General features: G+C 37.3%; 1 pseudogene; it reads left to right on the plus strand.

Moving 5' to 3' along the window:
• The first annotated feature begins 2,328 nt into the window (after positions 1 to 2,328).
• Positions 2,329 to 11,798, plus strand: LOC113337227 (annotated as a pseudogene).
• Positions 11,799 to 17,240: the final 5,442 nt, after the last annotated feature.

Genomic DNA, 17,240 nt, shown 5'->3' on the forward strand with positions numbered 1-17,240 from the left:
ACTCTAGCAGAAATTCTCGGGTTTGAGAACTTCGGTAGTTCGCGGACTGAGTTAGCGGACTTGGCACTTGCCATACTTTCGGTTCTCTTGATCAACAAAGTTCGAAAACTTCGGTTCAAGGAATCCATTGGTTATGTAATCTAAACTCTAATATTCTTAGAGGACGTTATATAGTTGTTACACTATTTCTCGTCAAAGCAATTTTAAAAGTGATTGAAACATTCATGACTTTCGTCACTAGGTAAAGATAAACTTGGTCGAAGCGAAAATCTTACCGACACATATTTCGAGATATAGATAGGCGAGGTATACTCGTCTCTAAATACCAAATGTGTATGATCTAGTCTATATATATATAGCATACGACTTTTGTCTCAAAGAGTAGGAGATAGAATAGATAGAATTTTGAGTGACAGATAAGTTCAAGTCTCCACATACCTTTTTGTCGAGAAGTTCCACCGGTTCCTTGAGTAGATCTTCTACTTGTATGATGAATCGCCATGAAGTCCTCGAGCTCAACTACACTTACTATCCTAGTCCGAGACTTAACTATAATAGACTAGAAATCAGGACTTATAGTTTTGATCACTAACATTGACAAACATGCTTGAGATAGCAACGCATGCGATCTTGACCGAGCAGTGCTCTAACAAAGGTAAAAACATGTCGTCAGATTACACTAAATCGGAAGTCATATTTTAGTTCTTTCTCCCGATTATGCATCAATTTGGGTTCAGAAACTGATATAGTTATGAGACATATATAATCGGAACAAAACAATATAACATATCAACTGATTGTCTATACTCGGAAGTAAATAAATGGTCTTTGGCTTCCGATTAAAACGTAGCCTCGAAATAGGATTTTGCTAAAATCACAAAAAATTTCAAATTTTAAAAACTTCATAATCGGTAGTGTGTTGAATTTGTCTAACCTACGATTATACACAATCGGAAGATAAATACTATATAGTATCTTCCGATTCTGGGTGTCCCTACATGTTCTAATTCTCTGTTACAATCGGAGGGCAACATATAACCTATCTACCGATTATGTCACTTTTATGGTTCAGTGAAAAATAGCTTTGTATAATCGGAAGCCATCTATACAAATTAACTCCCGATTCTGGTTGATGTAACCGAAAACCCTAGAAAATGTACACAATCAGGAGATAAACTTTAGATTTATCTACCGATTCTGGGAAATAACCGAAAACCCTAGAACTAATTTACATGGATTCGTCAAATTAAAGCAATATAAACCCATAAAATGGTATAAACTTACTTAATTGGGGCCATTTCCTGGAGAGTTTGATTATCAGAATCACCACCACCACCTACACGACCGGCGTCATCCTCATCATGTTCTTCGTGTTCGTGTTCTTCGTCGTTTGAGGCAGTTGTAATCGGTTTATTCTTTAATTTTTCTCGATCTCTCGAGGGTTCAATAATATCAATCATCGTTTTATAGAAGAATCGACGATGTTTTTGATTCAGCGATGAACGACGACGATGAATTGAAATTTGAATAGGGGGAATAGTGTTTTTACTATCCACAACCGGAAGGGAAGAAGAAGGGAAGAAGAAGAGTTGAAAAGAAAAGAAAAGAAAAGAGAAAATGAAATGAAATTAGCTTTTGGTTGGTCTTAATCGTTCAACGATTGTGTCGTCAACTATTATCGGTAGATAGATGATGTTCTCTTGCTACCGATTATAGATGGTTGTCCCAAATTCATTGTTTCTTCAAAACAGATAAAATTCCGATTTTCTACTTTAACAATCGGTAGATATGATATGTTACTATGCTACCGATTATGGCAATATCTCATTCTTAGACAAACTAGTAATCGGTAGACAAAATTATATACTAAACTACCGATTGTGAAGGGACAAACAAGTATTTTCAACTTATTTTGTCTTATTTAGTCGCCCCTAATTTTTTCAGGGTAGCCCTTAATGACACCAGGTAAATAAACTTTAATTGCATGGTTTGGTAAAAGGCATTTGATTGGGGAGTTCATAAGGGCTTTTACAAACAACTGTGGGAGTTACAAGGAAAGAGCGGACGAAAATGACTTGGTGATCTGCAACCGCGTCAGCTACCATACCTTCTTCTCAAACACGGGACGGCAAAGTGTCGTTATCAGTTTAATATCACCACTATTGTGTTGCACTAGTGCGAAGGCCCCACACACCCCTAATGGGAAAAACAAAAAATTGTTATCGCTATGCATGATACTCTTTTTCATGCCTTGCTTAGCTAAGTTTTTCAATCAAGTTGATCAAAATGTGTAGTTTAGTTCTTCGAATCAATCTTTCAAAGAAAAAAAAGAGAAATTATAATTGAGCACAACTTTTGTTTTGATACCTCTTCCTTCTTCTATCTCTCTCTTAAAACCTCTTGGAAGGTTTCAGCCTTTCTTTCTTCGTATTTGATAGAACAGAAGAAGAAAGGAGAGATTGTTATTAGAGAAATGCCGGCGCTTCTTCACGCCGGAGTTCTGATCTTTAGTTTAGGGTTCATTATATTACCAGTAGCTTTTGTTTATAGTGATCATCATTATCTAACTCTTGAAAGAATTATTCCAAATGATCATAATATTGAACTGAATGAGTTAAAGAATAGAGATAGAACAAGACATGCTAGAATCTTGCAACAACAACAACAATCTTCAATTGGTGCTGCTGTCGAGTAATCAGCTTTTTCTATTTCTGGGGTTTGATTTGTTTAGGTTATATTTTTCTATCTCGGAAAATCTTGATCTTTTGTCGGTTTGATTTGTATATAGGTTATATTTCACGAGAGTGAAATTAGGCTCACCACCAAAGGAATTCAATGTACAGATTGATACAAGAAGTGATATGTTGTGGGTTAATTGCAATTTATGCAGTGGTTGTCCGAAAACCAGTGGACTTGGAGTAAGATTTTTTTTTTCCTTTCTATCGTCCTTTGCTATATATGCTAATTTAATCTTGAGAATCAGATTTCTCAGTGAGTAAAGTATTTCTGGTTTGCAGATAGAGCTGCAGTTCTTTGATCGTGGCAGTTCATCTTCAGCTTCTCCAATATCATGTATCGACAGCGTATGCAGCTATCTTGTTCAAACTGCTGAGGCTGTTTGTCTTGAAAATTCTCAGTGTAGCTACCAATTCCAGTATGGAGATGGTAGTGGGACAGCAGGGTTTTATGTGTTGGGTTTTGAAACAGTTACCGGCAATTCTCTCATGTCTAACTCTTCAGCTCCTGTTGTTTTTGGGTGTAGTAACTATCTGTCAGGAGACTTAACTACGACACAAAGAGCAGTTGATGGAATTCTTGGTTTTGGGCAACATGGTATGTCTATCATCCACCAATTATCTTCACGAGGGATAACACCAAGGGTGTTCTCACATTGTTTGAAAGGAACCGGTAGGGGGTGTAGGATCAGAATCTCGCAACAATTATGTCCAACGACATTATCAATGGTACAACACCATAGCATCGCAGAATAATTTCAGAAACGACGTCAGCAAGGAACATGAGAAAGATGTGATAGTCTTGCGAAAATTAGAGAGCTTGCGAAGTTAACATTTGTAAGGTTGCGAGAATGTCGCAAATCATATCCGAAAATAAAGGACAGATTAGCTGTCATCCACTATGTATTTCCTTATAAATAGTCATTCGAGTTGTAAAGAAGGGGGGATCTTTTTGAGTAAGAAACAAGTAAATAGGAGAGAGAAAGTTCAGAGCAGAAATCATTCTTGATTTCTTTATCTTTCTTGTAAGAACATTCAGAAATTAATCAATAAAATTAAGAGTGTAAACCTAAAAGTGAGCTAATCAATAATGAAATCATATGAGGGGTGTAGTGTAGGATTTCCTGCAACTACATAATGGCGCTAGAAACAGGGATCATTCTTGACTTCTTTATCTTTCTTGTAAGAACATTCAGAAATTAATCAATAAAATTAAGAGTGTAAACCTAAAAGTGAGCTAATCAATAGTGAAATCATATGAGGGGTGTAGTGTAGGATTTCCTGCAACTACATAATGGCGCTAGAAACAGGGAATTGAAGATCGAAAGTTGAAGATTGTTGATTGAGAATATTCAAATCAAGAAAGTGATTGAATAAATCAGTGAATCAGTTAAAAGAAAGATGAGTAGAATTAATGAGAATGGCAAAAGATTGGAGTGTAATATGATAACAAAAAGCTTGATCAATGAATTTCATGAAAACGTCAAAGGAAGAATACATAAACGAAATTTTGAAGGAAAGAAAGTTATAGCGGTAGAAAAAATATCACCCTTGAAAGAGGGGGAAAAGAAAAAAATTGCATTCATGGCGGAAGAAATACCAAAAGAAAATTTGAACCATACATCTCTGTTAGTCATCACAGTGCCTATTACACGAAAAGAGAAGCATACAACAATAAAATCCACAGGAGAATGAATGTTGAATAGAACTTTAATCGATACAGGAAGTTCAGTTGATATAATATTTTATCATGCATTTCGGGGAATGGGATTTAAAGATGAAGAAATGTCCAGTTCAGCGTATTTTGTTCACGGCTTTGGAAAATCCATAACAAAACCTAAAGGAGAAATAGTGGTGTGAATTCCACTTGGAGAAATCGAAACATATGTAACATTGTGCGTGATGGATATGGAGTCTCCATATAATATGTTATTAGGAAGATCATGGATACATGCGATAAAAGCTGTGGTATCAACGTTGCATCAATGTATTAAATTTCCCACTCCAAATGGAATAGGTGAAATTAGAGGAGATGTTGACAATGCGAAATTATGTCATCAAATTGAAGTAAAACATTATAAAGAACAAGCAAAAAAGAAACAATTTCGCAGAAAATTGGCAAAGGAAGCAAAGAAGGAAGAAGAATTTAGAGTATATATGATAAGGGCAAAAGAAGGAAAAGGAATACCCAGCGAAATTTCGGAAGAAGGAGAAGGACCCATAAAAGCAATAAAAGAACCAACACCAATGGGAGAACCTAAACCCAGTTACACTGCCGCAGAACCAACAAAAGAAATAAATGTTGGGACTATGGAGGAGCCTCTAATGTTGAGAATTGGAACCAAAATGGATATAGAAGAAGAAGAAAGAACTGTCAACTTGTTGCGAGAATATAAAGATATTTTCGCATGAAACGTGGATGAGATACCAGGAATAGATCCATCAATTGCTTGCCACAAATTAGAGATTAACAAAAATGTGAGACCATTTAAACAGAGAATAAGAAAAATTGCAACAACTTACCATTCCCAAATAGAAGAAGAATTACAGAAAATGCTTGAGGCAAGAATTATAAGAGAAACTAAATACCCAGAGTGGATAGCGAATATGGTCATTGTCCCAAAGAAAAACAAGGAATCAGGATTTGCATAGATTTCACTGATTTGAACAAAGCTTGACCCAAAGATAGTTTTCCGTTACCCGATATTCCTCAAATGGTGGAATCTGCAGCGGGAAATGATAGGGTATCATCTTTAGATGGGTACAAAGGGTATAACCAAATTCCTCTCGCTGAAGAAGATCAAGAACATACTGCTTTCTTTGCCCCTAGAGGTTTATACTGTTACACGAAAATGCCATTTGGTTTGCGAAATGCGGGAGCGACATATCAAAGAATGGTAGAGAAGGTGTTCGCAAAATGGATACATAAAACATTAGAAGTATACGTGGACGACATGTCAGTAAAGAGTAAAGAAGCTAAAGACCATGTACAAGACTTGAGGAGATTTTTGAACAAATGCGGCAGTATAACATTAAATTGAATCCTGAGAAGTGTACCATTGGAGTTGCATCGGGAAAATTTTTAGGCTACATTGTATCAAAGGAAGGAATACAGGTTGATCCAGAAAAAGTGCAAGCAGTTCGTGACATGCTAACACCAGCAACAATAAAAGATGTACAAAAGTTGAATGGGCTTCTAGCTTCGCTGGGGAGATTCAATCCGCGATCATCAGACAAATGCAAATATTTTTTCGATATACTCAAAAAGGGTGCAAAATTTAAATGGAGTGATGAATGTGAAAAAGCTTTTCAAGGAATCAAAGAACATCTTATGAATATAACTATTTTACAAAAGGAAGAACCAGGAGAAGAATTATTGATTTACCTTGCGACAACGACGCATGCATTAAGTGTAGTATTATTGCGAGTAGACGCAGGAGTGGAGAAACCCATTTATTACATTAGCAAAACTTTTAATACGGCTGAGAAGAATTACTCAAAGATTGAAAAGTTAATCTTAGCATTGGTATATGCATCATTTAAGCTCCGCATATACTTTCAAGCACACAAGATAAAGGTAATAACAAAAGTACCAATTGAATCAGTGATGAAGAATTCTAAAAGATCAGGAAGGGTAGAGAGATGGAATGCACAAGTAGGCCACTTTGATATTAAATATGAAATTTTGTCTTCACCAAAATCACAAGTCGTTGCGGATTTCTTGGCAGAATTTCCTTTAAAAGAAGATGAAGCAGTAGAAGAAATGATGAATGTAGAAGAAAAACATGGAGATCCAAAATATTTATTAACAGAACCAAATAGATGGGAAATATTGGTAGATGGATCATCAAATAGAGAAGGAAATGGAGTTGGAATTGTTTTAATTTCGCCAGAAGGAATAAAAATGTCTTTTTCATTCAGATTGGAATTTGCATCCACTAATAATGAAACAGAATATGAAGCTGTGATACATGCTTTAAAATTCTCAATAGAAATGAAACAAGAAAATACCAGGATCACTAGTGATTCGCAGCTAGTTATTCGCCAAATAAAAGGAGAGTATACTACAAATGAACCATCCTTGAAGAAATACAAGAAGCTGGTTGAAGAATTATCAGCGAAAATCCCAAAAATAAAATGGAGGCACATTTCAAGAAAGGATAATAGACTCGCAGACGCTTTTGCTTTCATCTCAAGCATGATGACAGATTCAACTGCGAGATGTATAAAAATACAAACACTTCTGTCACCATCAATAAATAAATAAGAGGAAGATGTGGATGTGATGATGATAGATAATGAAAAAGAAGAACAAATAAACAATGTCGCAGACTGGAGAATGGAACTTCATGCATATTTGGCGAAAGGAGAAACACCAAGAAATAGGTTGGAAACACACAAGTTAAAAAGCCGAGCAACGACTTATGAATTAAGAGATGGGATGCTATACCGAAAATCCTTTAGTGGATCATCACTCAGATGTTTGACACGGGAGGAAGGAGAAAAGGTGCTGAAAATGTTACATAGTGGAGATGCTGGCAATCATAGTGGAGGAAGATCTTTCGCACATAGAGCAAAAATGCAAGGTTATTATTGGCCATACATGCATGAATATGCAAAACAAATATCAAGACGTTGCGAAGATTTTCAGCGGCATGGAAAGAAAATACATGCCCCAGGAGCACCATTGTCATCTTCAACCAGTGTCTGGCCCTTTGGAAAATGGGGCTTAGATATTGTGGGGCCATTTTTACCAGGAACTGGACAAGCAAGATAATCAAGTCTTCTTTCTGCTCGATCGCGAGAACCAGTAAGGGTAGAGACGAGCAAGGCATTCTCTCTGAGAATTTTAGAATATTTAGCCTCCAAATCAGAAATAGAAGAATGAAGATTCTTCCCAGTCTCTGTGAAAAATAGAATACAAAATTTTGTTAAGATAAGGAATTCAGAGAGATATGACAAAGAAAAGATAATTAAGGCAGTCAAACTTTTATGACTACCTTCCTTTTACGAAATAAGGTGTCGAATCAAGGATAGACAACTATTCTCCCAATGGTCCATTGCGTCATCAAATTTATCTCCAACTAAACCTTTAAGTCGAGACTGAAGATTTTTCTCTTTAGAAACAAGGAAGGCATTTTTCTTTGCAAGAGAAGAATAAGATTCTTCTAATTTGGAATATTGTTCTTTAAGATGATTTGCTTTCACACTTAAAGCTATTCTACCTTGAATGAGTGTATCTCTTTCAGCGATAGATGATTCTGTTACTTCTTTAAGTTCATTTCTCAAAGAGCAAAGAGATTTCTCTTGGTCAGCACATACTTTTTGGAGAATACTAAGTTGTTGCGAAGATATCGCCATCTTGTTTAAATAAGTTCGCTTCTCTTGAGATAAGGTTTTATTCTCATCTGATAAAGTTTCCATCACTAAATTATCTTTGGTTAAAGAATAAGAAAGACGAGATACTTCATTACTTAATAGATCTTGTCTTTGAACTAATTGGGCATTTTCATTGGTAAGATTATTTATTTGATCAAGAGAATATGAATAGAGGTTATCTAATTGGTTATATTGATCTATCAAGATTTCTTTATCAACACGGGCTTCTTCAACAGCAGATTCAAATTGATATCTCTCCATTATTCGTTTCTGGTTTAATGCTTAACATGCGAAAGAGGGATTTAAATGATAATTAAACATGGGAAGGATAAAACCATCGAAAAGGCAAATTAAAGACATAGATAAGGAAATCATACCTCTTAATTCATCATTCTTCTTTCGAAGATTGTCACGATCCAGCAAAACGTTCTGAAGTTTCTGATTTTCAAGACGAAGAGCATTAGATTCTTTTTCTAAAGCTGTCTGCGAAGCAGCTTTGTCAGAACCCAAATGCTTGCTCAGAATTTCGCAAACATTAGACTTGATGGGGTCAGTAGAAGACTTCTTGCCATCATCCAGAATCTCAGATAAAACCTTGAAAGCAATATTTGTCCCTTCCACGGTTTCTTTCGACAGAGGAAGAGACTTGGGTAGAGAACTAGTAGAGATAGAAGGTTGAGAAACACTCTCAATGGGAAGAGAAGAGGTTTCATTCGCAGAAGGATCCACAAGGGGAATTTCAATCATAAAAAGATCAACTGGAGAAATGAAATCAGAGGCAGCATTTTCGCGAGTTGGAGATAAAGGTTTATCTTGCGAAGATGTCGCAAGAGATTTGGAAGAAATGAAATCAGGGGCAGCATTTTCACAAATTAGAGATAAAGGTTTATCTTGCAAAGATGTCGCAGGAGATTTGGAAGAAATGAGTAGGTGGAAGGGAACGGAAGTTGGAACATTCTTGAGGTGGCGAGATTTCTTGTGAGGTTTATGAAGATCTTTATCACCCTGCGAATTACAATCTAGATAAGAAACAGAGGCAACAATATTGTTATTAGAAAAAGATAGTGTTTCTTACTACCTTCTCATTCGCAGACTTTCTTTTATGTGCGACAACCTTATGCTGTGATTTGGGATTGTTAGGGTTCTGAACTGTAAATTTAGTGTTGCAACCGCTTTTGCTGAAATAACAAGAGTATGGGAATCACATAAGCAACATCAAATAAGGCAATAAACAAGATTAATTTCAAATATATCAATTTCAGCAAAACTCATAAGGAAGAAAAGAGAAGACTACCCTTGATGAATCCATGAAAAATGATAGCAGGGAGATTGTCTCGAAGAAGATCACGAACTATGAAGATCTAGTTTGAATATGAAGAAGAACTTAAAAAGATTGAAGAGGAAAGAAGAAAAGTTGCAATAATGGAATTTGCAGAAGAACGATGAAGTTGCAGAGAGAATAAAAAGAAAGGAGAAGAGAGTGAAAAGAAATATATATATATATATATATATATATATATATATATATATATATATATATATATATATAGAGGGAATTTTTCCTCGAGAAAATAAACACGGTTAATACGGAAAGATTTAAGCGGTTAAAAAGTAACGGTTACAAAAGACGCATCGAGAAATAAATGGAAGAAAGAATACGTGTGATAAATGCAGAATATGAGAAGATAAGCAGTTGCGGCATTTCTCACATCATTCTCTACTTTGCAGAGAAGATATGAGAAGAGGAAAGATGTAGGATCAGAATCTCGCAACAATTATGTCTCAGCGAAATTATCAATGGTACAACACCATAGCGTCGCAGAATAATTTCAGAAACGACGTCAGCAAGGAACATGAGAAAGATGTGATAGTCTTGCGAAAATTAGAGAGCTTGCGAAGTTAACATTTGTAAGGTTGCGAGAATGTCGCAAATCATATCCGAAAATAAAGGACAGATTAGCTGTCATCCACTATGTATTCCTTATAAATAGTCATTCGAGTTGTAAAGAAGGGGGATCTTTTTGAGTAAGAAACAAGTAAATAGGAGAGAGAAAGTTCAGAGCAGAGATCATTCTTGACTTCTTTATCTTTCTTGTAAGAACATTCAGAAACTAATCAATAAAATTAAGAGTGTAAACCTAAAAGTGAGTTAATCAATAATGAAATCATATGAGGGATGTAGTGTAGGATTTCTTGCAACTACAGGGGGGTGGTGTATTAGTTCTTGGTGAAGTTGTGGCAGAGGGTATTGTTTATAGTCCGCTTGTTCCATCACGGTAATGCTCTTCTTAACCTACTTAATATTCCTGTTTACCGAAATAATTTCATCATCCGTGCACGTTTTGCATTAGAGAATGTTTCGATGAAGTTGATTTCTGTTTTTGATTTCATTTAGACCAAAAATTTCGGAGTTTGAGTTTAGTTTGTATTCATGTTATTTTAATGTTAAGTATGATTGATACCTCTTTTCATTCCTGCAGGCCTCACTATAACTTGGATTTGCAAAGTATTGCTCTCAATGGACTACTGGTGCCTATTGATCCGGCTGTTTTCTCAAACGGTCAAGGAACCATTGTTGATTCTGGAACAACTTTAGCACACTTACCTGGAGGAGCGTTCGATCCATTTGTCAATGCCGTAAGTTATCAGTATTAGTATTTCATTCAAGTTGTTCTTTCCTGATCAATATAAAAAAAAAGTGATTATATTATATATATTTTTCTCGTCTGTACAGCTTGTTGCTGTTGTTCAACCATCCGTAAAACCTTTCGTAGATAAAAAGGGAAACCAATGTTTTATAGCCCAAACCAGGTTCGTTTTTGAGAACCCTTATTTATTTATTTATTTATTTTTCCATCATATTTACTGTTTTGAGTGCCTTAACCATTTTATGTTCAGTGTCAGTGAAGCATTTCCTCCAGTTATGTTAAATTTTGCGGGAGGTGCAACTATGGTTTTAAAGCCCGAAAATTATCTAGTACAGACATCTGGTCATCAAGTGAGTGTTTCAGCATGATTTATAATACCTTAGATCTATAGCAAATAGTGGCTGTTCATGTTAGTGAAAATCTTAGAGTTCCGCCACCTTCTGAATTTGCGGAAAATCTATTCTTACAGGGTGAATGGTGTGTTGGCTTTCAAAAAGGGGACTTGCTAGGTCAAAGAATAACAATTTTAGGAGGTTAGTTCACTCAACTGGAAAGGCTTCATCCAGTTAGTTGTTTTTGAGTAGAAGGTGGTGTACTTCTGATGAGAACGATCTAATATCGGTTTCTTCTCTCTTAACAGACCTTGTTCTTAAAGATAAGATTATTGTTTATGATCTGGCTCGCCAACGCATTGGATGGGTAAATTATGATTGTAAGTTTAGCTTCCTCAAATTCCATAATGTTTATTTCTTGCGCTTATCAGCAATTCAGTACTATCCTTAGTGCAATCGAATCTCACTTGGTACCTCTTCTTCTGTTACTAAAATTATTTATTGTGCATACAGGTTCACAGTCGGTAAATGTCACATTGGGTTCTGGTAGTGAGAAAACCAGCGAGCTGAATGGAAGCGGATCAGCACAGGATGCTTTATACCAGTTAATAATACCAATAGCTGCCACTGCAATCTCACTGTATATCTCCTTGTTTACCCGGTTCTGATTTTTGTAAGTTAGGATTATATACCACAGCTTCGGCAAAAAAGGACCATCTATTATATTCTTACAGGTGCAGCCCTGTCTATTATAATGATTTCAAGGGTCATTTGATCTTAGTTGTCATTAGCAATTATTTTTCCTTTCCTTTTTCTGGAGGAATCTCAAGCGTAACCAATATCTGTGAGAATCAATCCGTCATTAGCAAGAACACCAAAATGTTTTTAAGTTGTAACTATGATTCTCTTAGAAGGTCCACCCGATCTCATTTCTCTCAATCCTTAATACCATTGAGTTTGCTGCAGGAACAAACTGCTAGGCTACCTTAAACTGCCGCACTATCTTGGCCAGTATAAAAGAATCATTGGAAACACCTGTGTCAACCAGAACTAAGAGTGAGATATGACCAAACTTGTACTCAACAAATATTCATCAAAGAAAGATTAAATTTTGCGTTAACTCTAAGAGTGACATAGCAAGCTGAAAAATGGGAGAATATGGACCCTGTAATTTGTCACTATAAAAAAAAAAATCTTTGAGATTAGCAACACTTAGCTAAGGCTGGATCTTATGGGCATCCAAGATCCAAGATATGGACCAAAAACCGTGGTGTATTGTACCACTGTTTGCTTGATTCCCAGCCTCTGCTTCAGTTTGCTTGGATGCGATATGGATGAAACCCCGCCACCTCATCATAAATGGCGTACCAAAAAAGCATCACACGCCATTAGAAATGGCGTATCAGGGAATATTCGAAGATTATATTCTCATGTACGCCATTAGGAATGGTGTGGCACAGGATTACAAATGGCGTATCAGTTTTATATTTGTTTGACCTTTTCTGGACTACACCCCGTTTACACTCTTATGTTATACCATTCTCTCTTTGTGTATATTTTCTCACAGTGAGCGTTGGTTAAACATACAACATTCCGAATAAAGTGATTTTGAGATTGGGAATACTTGGATGGAATGATTACAGATTTCTAGACGATTATTAAATCCTAAACTTAGATAAATTTCGCCAAAAGCGTGGAACTACAGAGCATGTGCGGCAAGCATTTAACCTGTATGTGGCCATAACGGACGAGTTTTGTCTCGTGAGGGTTTACAAAGAGGTATACCCACAAAACCATGTCGTTGATGCGGTTTTTTTATTCTTCCTCTCCATCTTGAGGAGGATTTGGTGGTGGTTGTATCGTGTTTAGTTCTGGGAAGTTAGCCTTCATGATTAAGTAGCATTGGTAAAACATGAATTATTTTCCTGTATCCCGAGCGTATTTCCCGTTTGCATATCGGTCCTACACAAAAAAAAAGGTCATAAGTTGATTTGTTTCTTGGTGAAGAATACGACCAAGTGGTAAAAAGATTATATACTTACAAGCCTCTCAATTGTCCATAGAGGAGATATGTTTTGTGCAATATAAACTTCTTTCTGTTAACGTACGTAAACCCTGACCCCCTTTTTTATTACTCCGAGCCTACCCTTTATAGCTGTTGATGTTCTTTGATGAATGTTTGTGAATTGTTGTGTGTAATTTTCGAATATGCGGTTCCAAACCGTATTATCCGGAACCAAATGATGGTCAACCTCAAGAAGGGTGACAACACTTTCCCACGCATTTGTGATTGTAACATCCTCTTCGATGGTATACCGAGCCATTATAAGTGTGTTGTGCTTGCCGGATAGAAGTGTTGAGAAGAAGGAAGATTCCTGGAGCAGATGTAACTGGATGGATCTGAATATCTTATGCTTTGCACTATAATTCTGGTGGGCGAACAATTGTTTTTATAAAGGACCTTATGTAACAGTCCTTTCATGTAGCGATGATGTGTAAGGCTTATCTTGTTTTGCAAGTTGGTTGAGAAATCCAATATAAAACACCGACATGTCAGATACTTTAAATCACTTCCCTGATTTATCATTCACAGTTTACCTTGTCGGAATAAGTAAATTAGGAAAAAAGAATAGGATAATTTTTTACTGTTGATGACTGTTTTTTTTCCCCAATGATATTTTTAGGATACAACCTCTAATAAGAATTTAAGCGCTTTGAAACATAATTTAATTTATTTCATTAATTTAAAATTAGTACACGTACTGGAATCCGATATAAAAGTTTAAAAGTACATGCCCAACAAGCCTTTAAACCGGTAGGTGTCCCTAGCGGCCGAGTGGTCTCTCGGGAGGGTTTACAAGAGGTATACCCACAAAACCAATAACAACGGTGATATTACATTACCCCATGCGCCTTGATAGAGACAACGGTTTGAAGTCATCCACGGCGTCCTTCAAAAGAAGGTAGCATTCATAAAACTCAAATTTGATATCATTTTCCTTTCGGAACCGTGTTTTCGCCATCCATTCCTACATCCACTCAATAATAAAACCATTAATTACGTTCTCAAAACTAATGTTTTATAAATAAGGAAGGAAAGGAAACAATACTTACGATATTATTTGTACTTGAACCTGGTGTGATATTTCTGGGGAGCTTAAATTGGATGATAGCATACATCCTAACATGCCTCGGTATTCTTTTAACATGATGTCTTATATCATCTGTTGTTCTTTGATCAGGATTCAAAAAGTTTGCAACAAAATGGTTATGTGCCAGTTGCCAAAAGTTTTCTTTATATGTATTTGCTCGTTCTAAAATTGGAATTGTAGTTACTGCGATCCAAGACGCTATAAATGCGTTTTTCTCTTGAGGGGTTGATGCAGGATCCATATTGCAGAATAGAAACAAAAGATTAGATGTAGAGATTAAATAAGGTGTTAAGACTTGTGGTGTGTAATTATCTATACAAATGACTCTTTTTATAGGATATTAAGGGATGAGTCCTCCCTTCGACACACTGTAAGGGAATGCGTGTTGTGATCGCAAATTATATCTGTACAATCCAAGTGCGAAGGTTGTGATTGTCAATTATATCTGTAAACTCCTGCGCAACAGACATCCAAAACTCCTTAGATTTCTCATTTGTTAATACGTCTGGATCATTTGAAACGTTGCAGTAAGCCCGTGTCAGAGCTTCGTCTTCCTGTGAAGTGTACCTGGTTGCCATTTCTTCGTATATACAAATATGGTAAAACTAGAAAAAATAATTAGCATAAGGATAAAAGTTATATCCCAATGAAAATATAGAACTTTAATATAATATTGTTTGTAATGTTTATGATGAACTCTTTATAGGCTAGATTCGACACATCCGGTAACAGTAAAAATGCCTTTTAATATTTTCAATAGTCCGGAGTACGCACTTGTTCTGATGTACCCAATTTACAGCTAATAATCAACAAAAACGGTAAAAGTAAATGACCACAACTTTTTTGAGGGGGTAAAATTGTTGTTTACAAATGACCCCTACTAGGCCCAAACGTCCGAAACTTTTTATCAAAGGCCATCGTTGTTCATAAACGTCCCTGTTGTTTCTGTCACCGACTATAAAAACGTCAGTAAGGTTAGAAGAGAATATCCAAATATTTACTAACAGCTTTAACAAAAAAAAGTTTGGTTCGAAATAATAATTCAAAAATGAGTTTTGATCGCAAAGGAAAGAAAATAGTCTGTGTTGAAGCCAGAGAGATTTGTCCATTATGTTTCAATGATAATCATAGCTTTCTCCAATGCCTGTGGATGTACTCGATGTGTAATGACCCGTCCCTCCACCGATGTTGTCCCCACTTATCCACTGCGGATATCCGGCAGTGTGGGGTTCTCAACGGGCATCGTTGCGGTAATCCAACAGAAACTTCCCGGATGGTCACCCATCCCTGGATTACTCCCGCCTGAGCACGCTTAACTACAGATTTTTCTGCCAACTCTGGAGCCAATTGTGCTGAAAAGGCCTCGGTGTTAGGGAAGGACAAATCATTACTTATATTTCATCGGCGAACCACTGCCGAAATCGTGGTGTATTACAATACCACCACCTTAAATTGGAGTCGTCCTCGGCTCCGGAATATATTTTCAAGCCCAGATCTCCGACGTTCCCTACCCCTCAGGAGAAGTACCTGGGCCAACCTCGTCCAGTGTACCTTCCAACCCTCGGTAGGTGACTCGTCGCCGGCTCTGATACCATTTGTAATGATCCGTCCCTCCACTGATACTGTCCCCACTTAGCCACTGCGTATATCCGGCAGTGTGGGGTTTTTAACGGGCATCGCTGCGGTCATCCAACAACAACTTCTCGGGAGGTAACCCATCCCTGGATTACTCCTTCCCGAGCACGCTTACCTGCAGAATTTTCTGCCAACTCTGGATCCAATTGTGCTTAAAAGGCCTCGGTGTTAGGAAAGGACAAATCATTACTTATATTCCATTTCATCGGAGAACCACTGCCGAAATCGGGGTATTACAATACCACCACCTTAAATTGGAGCCGTCCTCGGCTCCAGAATATATTTGCAAGCCCAGACGTTCCCTGCCCCTCATGAGAAGCACCTGGACCAACCCCGTCCATCGTACCTTCCCACCCTCGGCAGGTGACCCGTCGTCGGCTTTGATACCATTTGTAATGACCCGTCCCTCCACTGATAGTATCCCCACTTATCCAATGCGGATATCCGGAAGTGTGGGGTTTTCAACGGGCATCGCTGCGGTAATCCAACAGAAACTTCCTGGATGGTCACCCATCTCTGGATTACTCCTGCTCGAGCATGCTGAACTACAGAGTTTTCTGCCAACTCTGGAACTAATTTTGTCGAAAAGACCTCGGTGTTAGGGAAGGACAAATCATTACTTATATTTCATCGGCGAACCACTGCCGAAATAGGGGTATATTACAATACCACCACTTCATTGGCGAACCACTACCGAAATCGGGGTATATTACAGTACCACCACCTTAAATTGAAGCCGTCCTCGGCTCCGGAATATATTTTCAAGCCCAGATATCCGACGTTCCCTAACCCTCATGAGAAGTACCTAGACCAACCTCGTCCAGCGTACCTTCCCACCCTCGGTAGGTGACCCGTCGTCGGCTCTGATACCATTTGTAATGACCCGTACCTCCACCGATACTGTCCCCACTTATCCACTGCGGATATCCGGCAGTGTGGGGTTTTCAACGGGCATCGCTGCGATAATCCAACAAAGACTTCCCGGATGGTCACCCATCCCTGGATTACTCCCGCCCGAGCACGCTTAACTGCAGAGTTTTCTGCCAACTCTGGAGCCAATTGTGCTGAAAAAGCCTCGGTGTTAGGGAAGGACAAATCATTACTTATATTTCATCGGTGAACCACTGCCGAAATCGGGGTATATTACACGAAGTGTCCCCAGAAAAATTGTACTGGAATTAAGATGGTAATGGAGTCGCCTAGGGATAAGATACATTATTTGAGGTGTATGTATGAAAACTGTTGTGAAGAACCGCAATTGTTGTCAGGTGCAATAAAAGCCAAGGAAGATGAACAGATCGATGAACTTTGCAAAAACTTGAAGAAAAAGGGTAAAATTAAGATAGAAAACGAAAAAAT

Source organism: Papaver somniferum, chromosome 1 (genome assembly GCF_003573695.1).
Source record: "Papaver somniferum cultivar HN1 chromosome 1, ASM357369v1, whole genome shotgun sequence".
Lineage (NCBI taxonomy): Eukaryota > Viridiplantae > Streptophyta > Magnoliopsida > Ranunculales > Papaveraceae > Papaver > Papaver somniferum.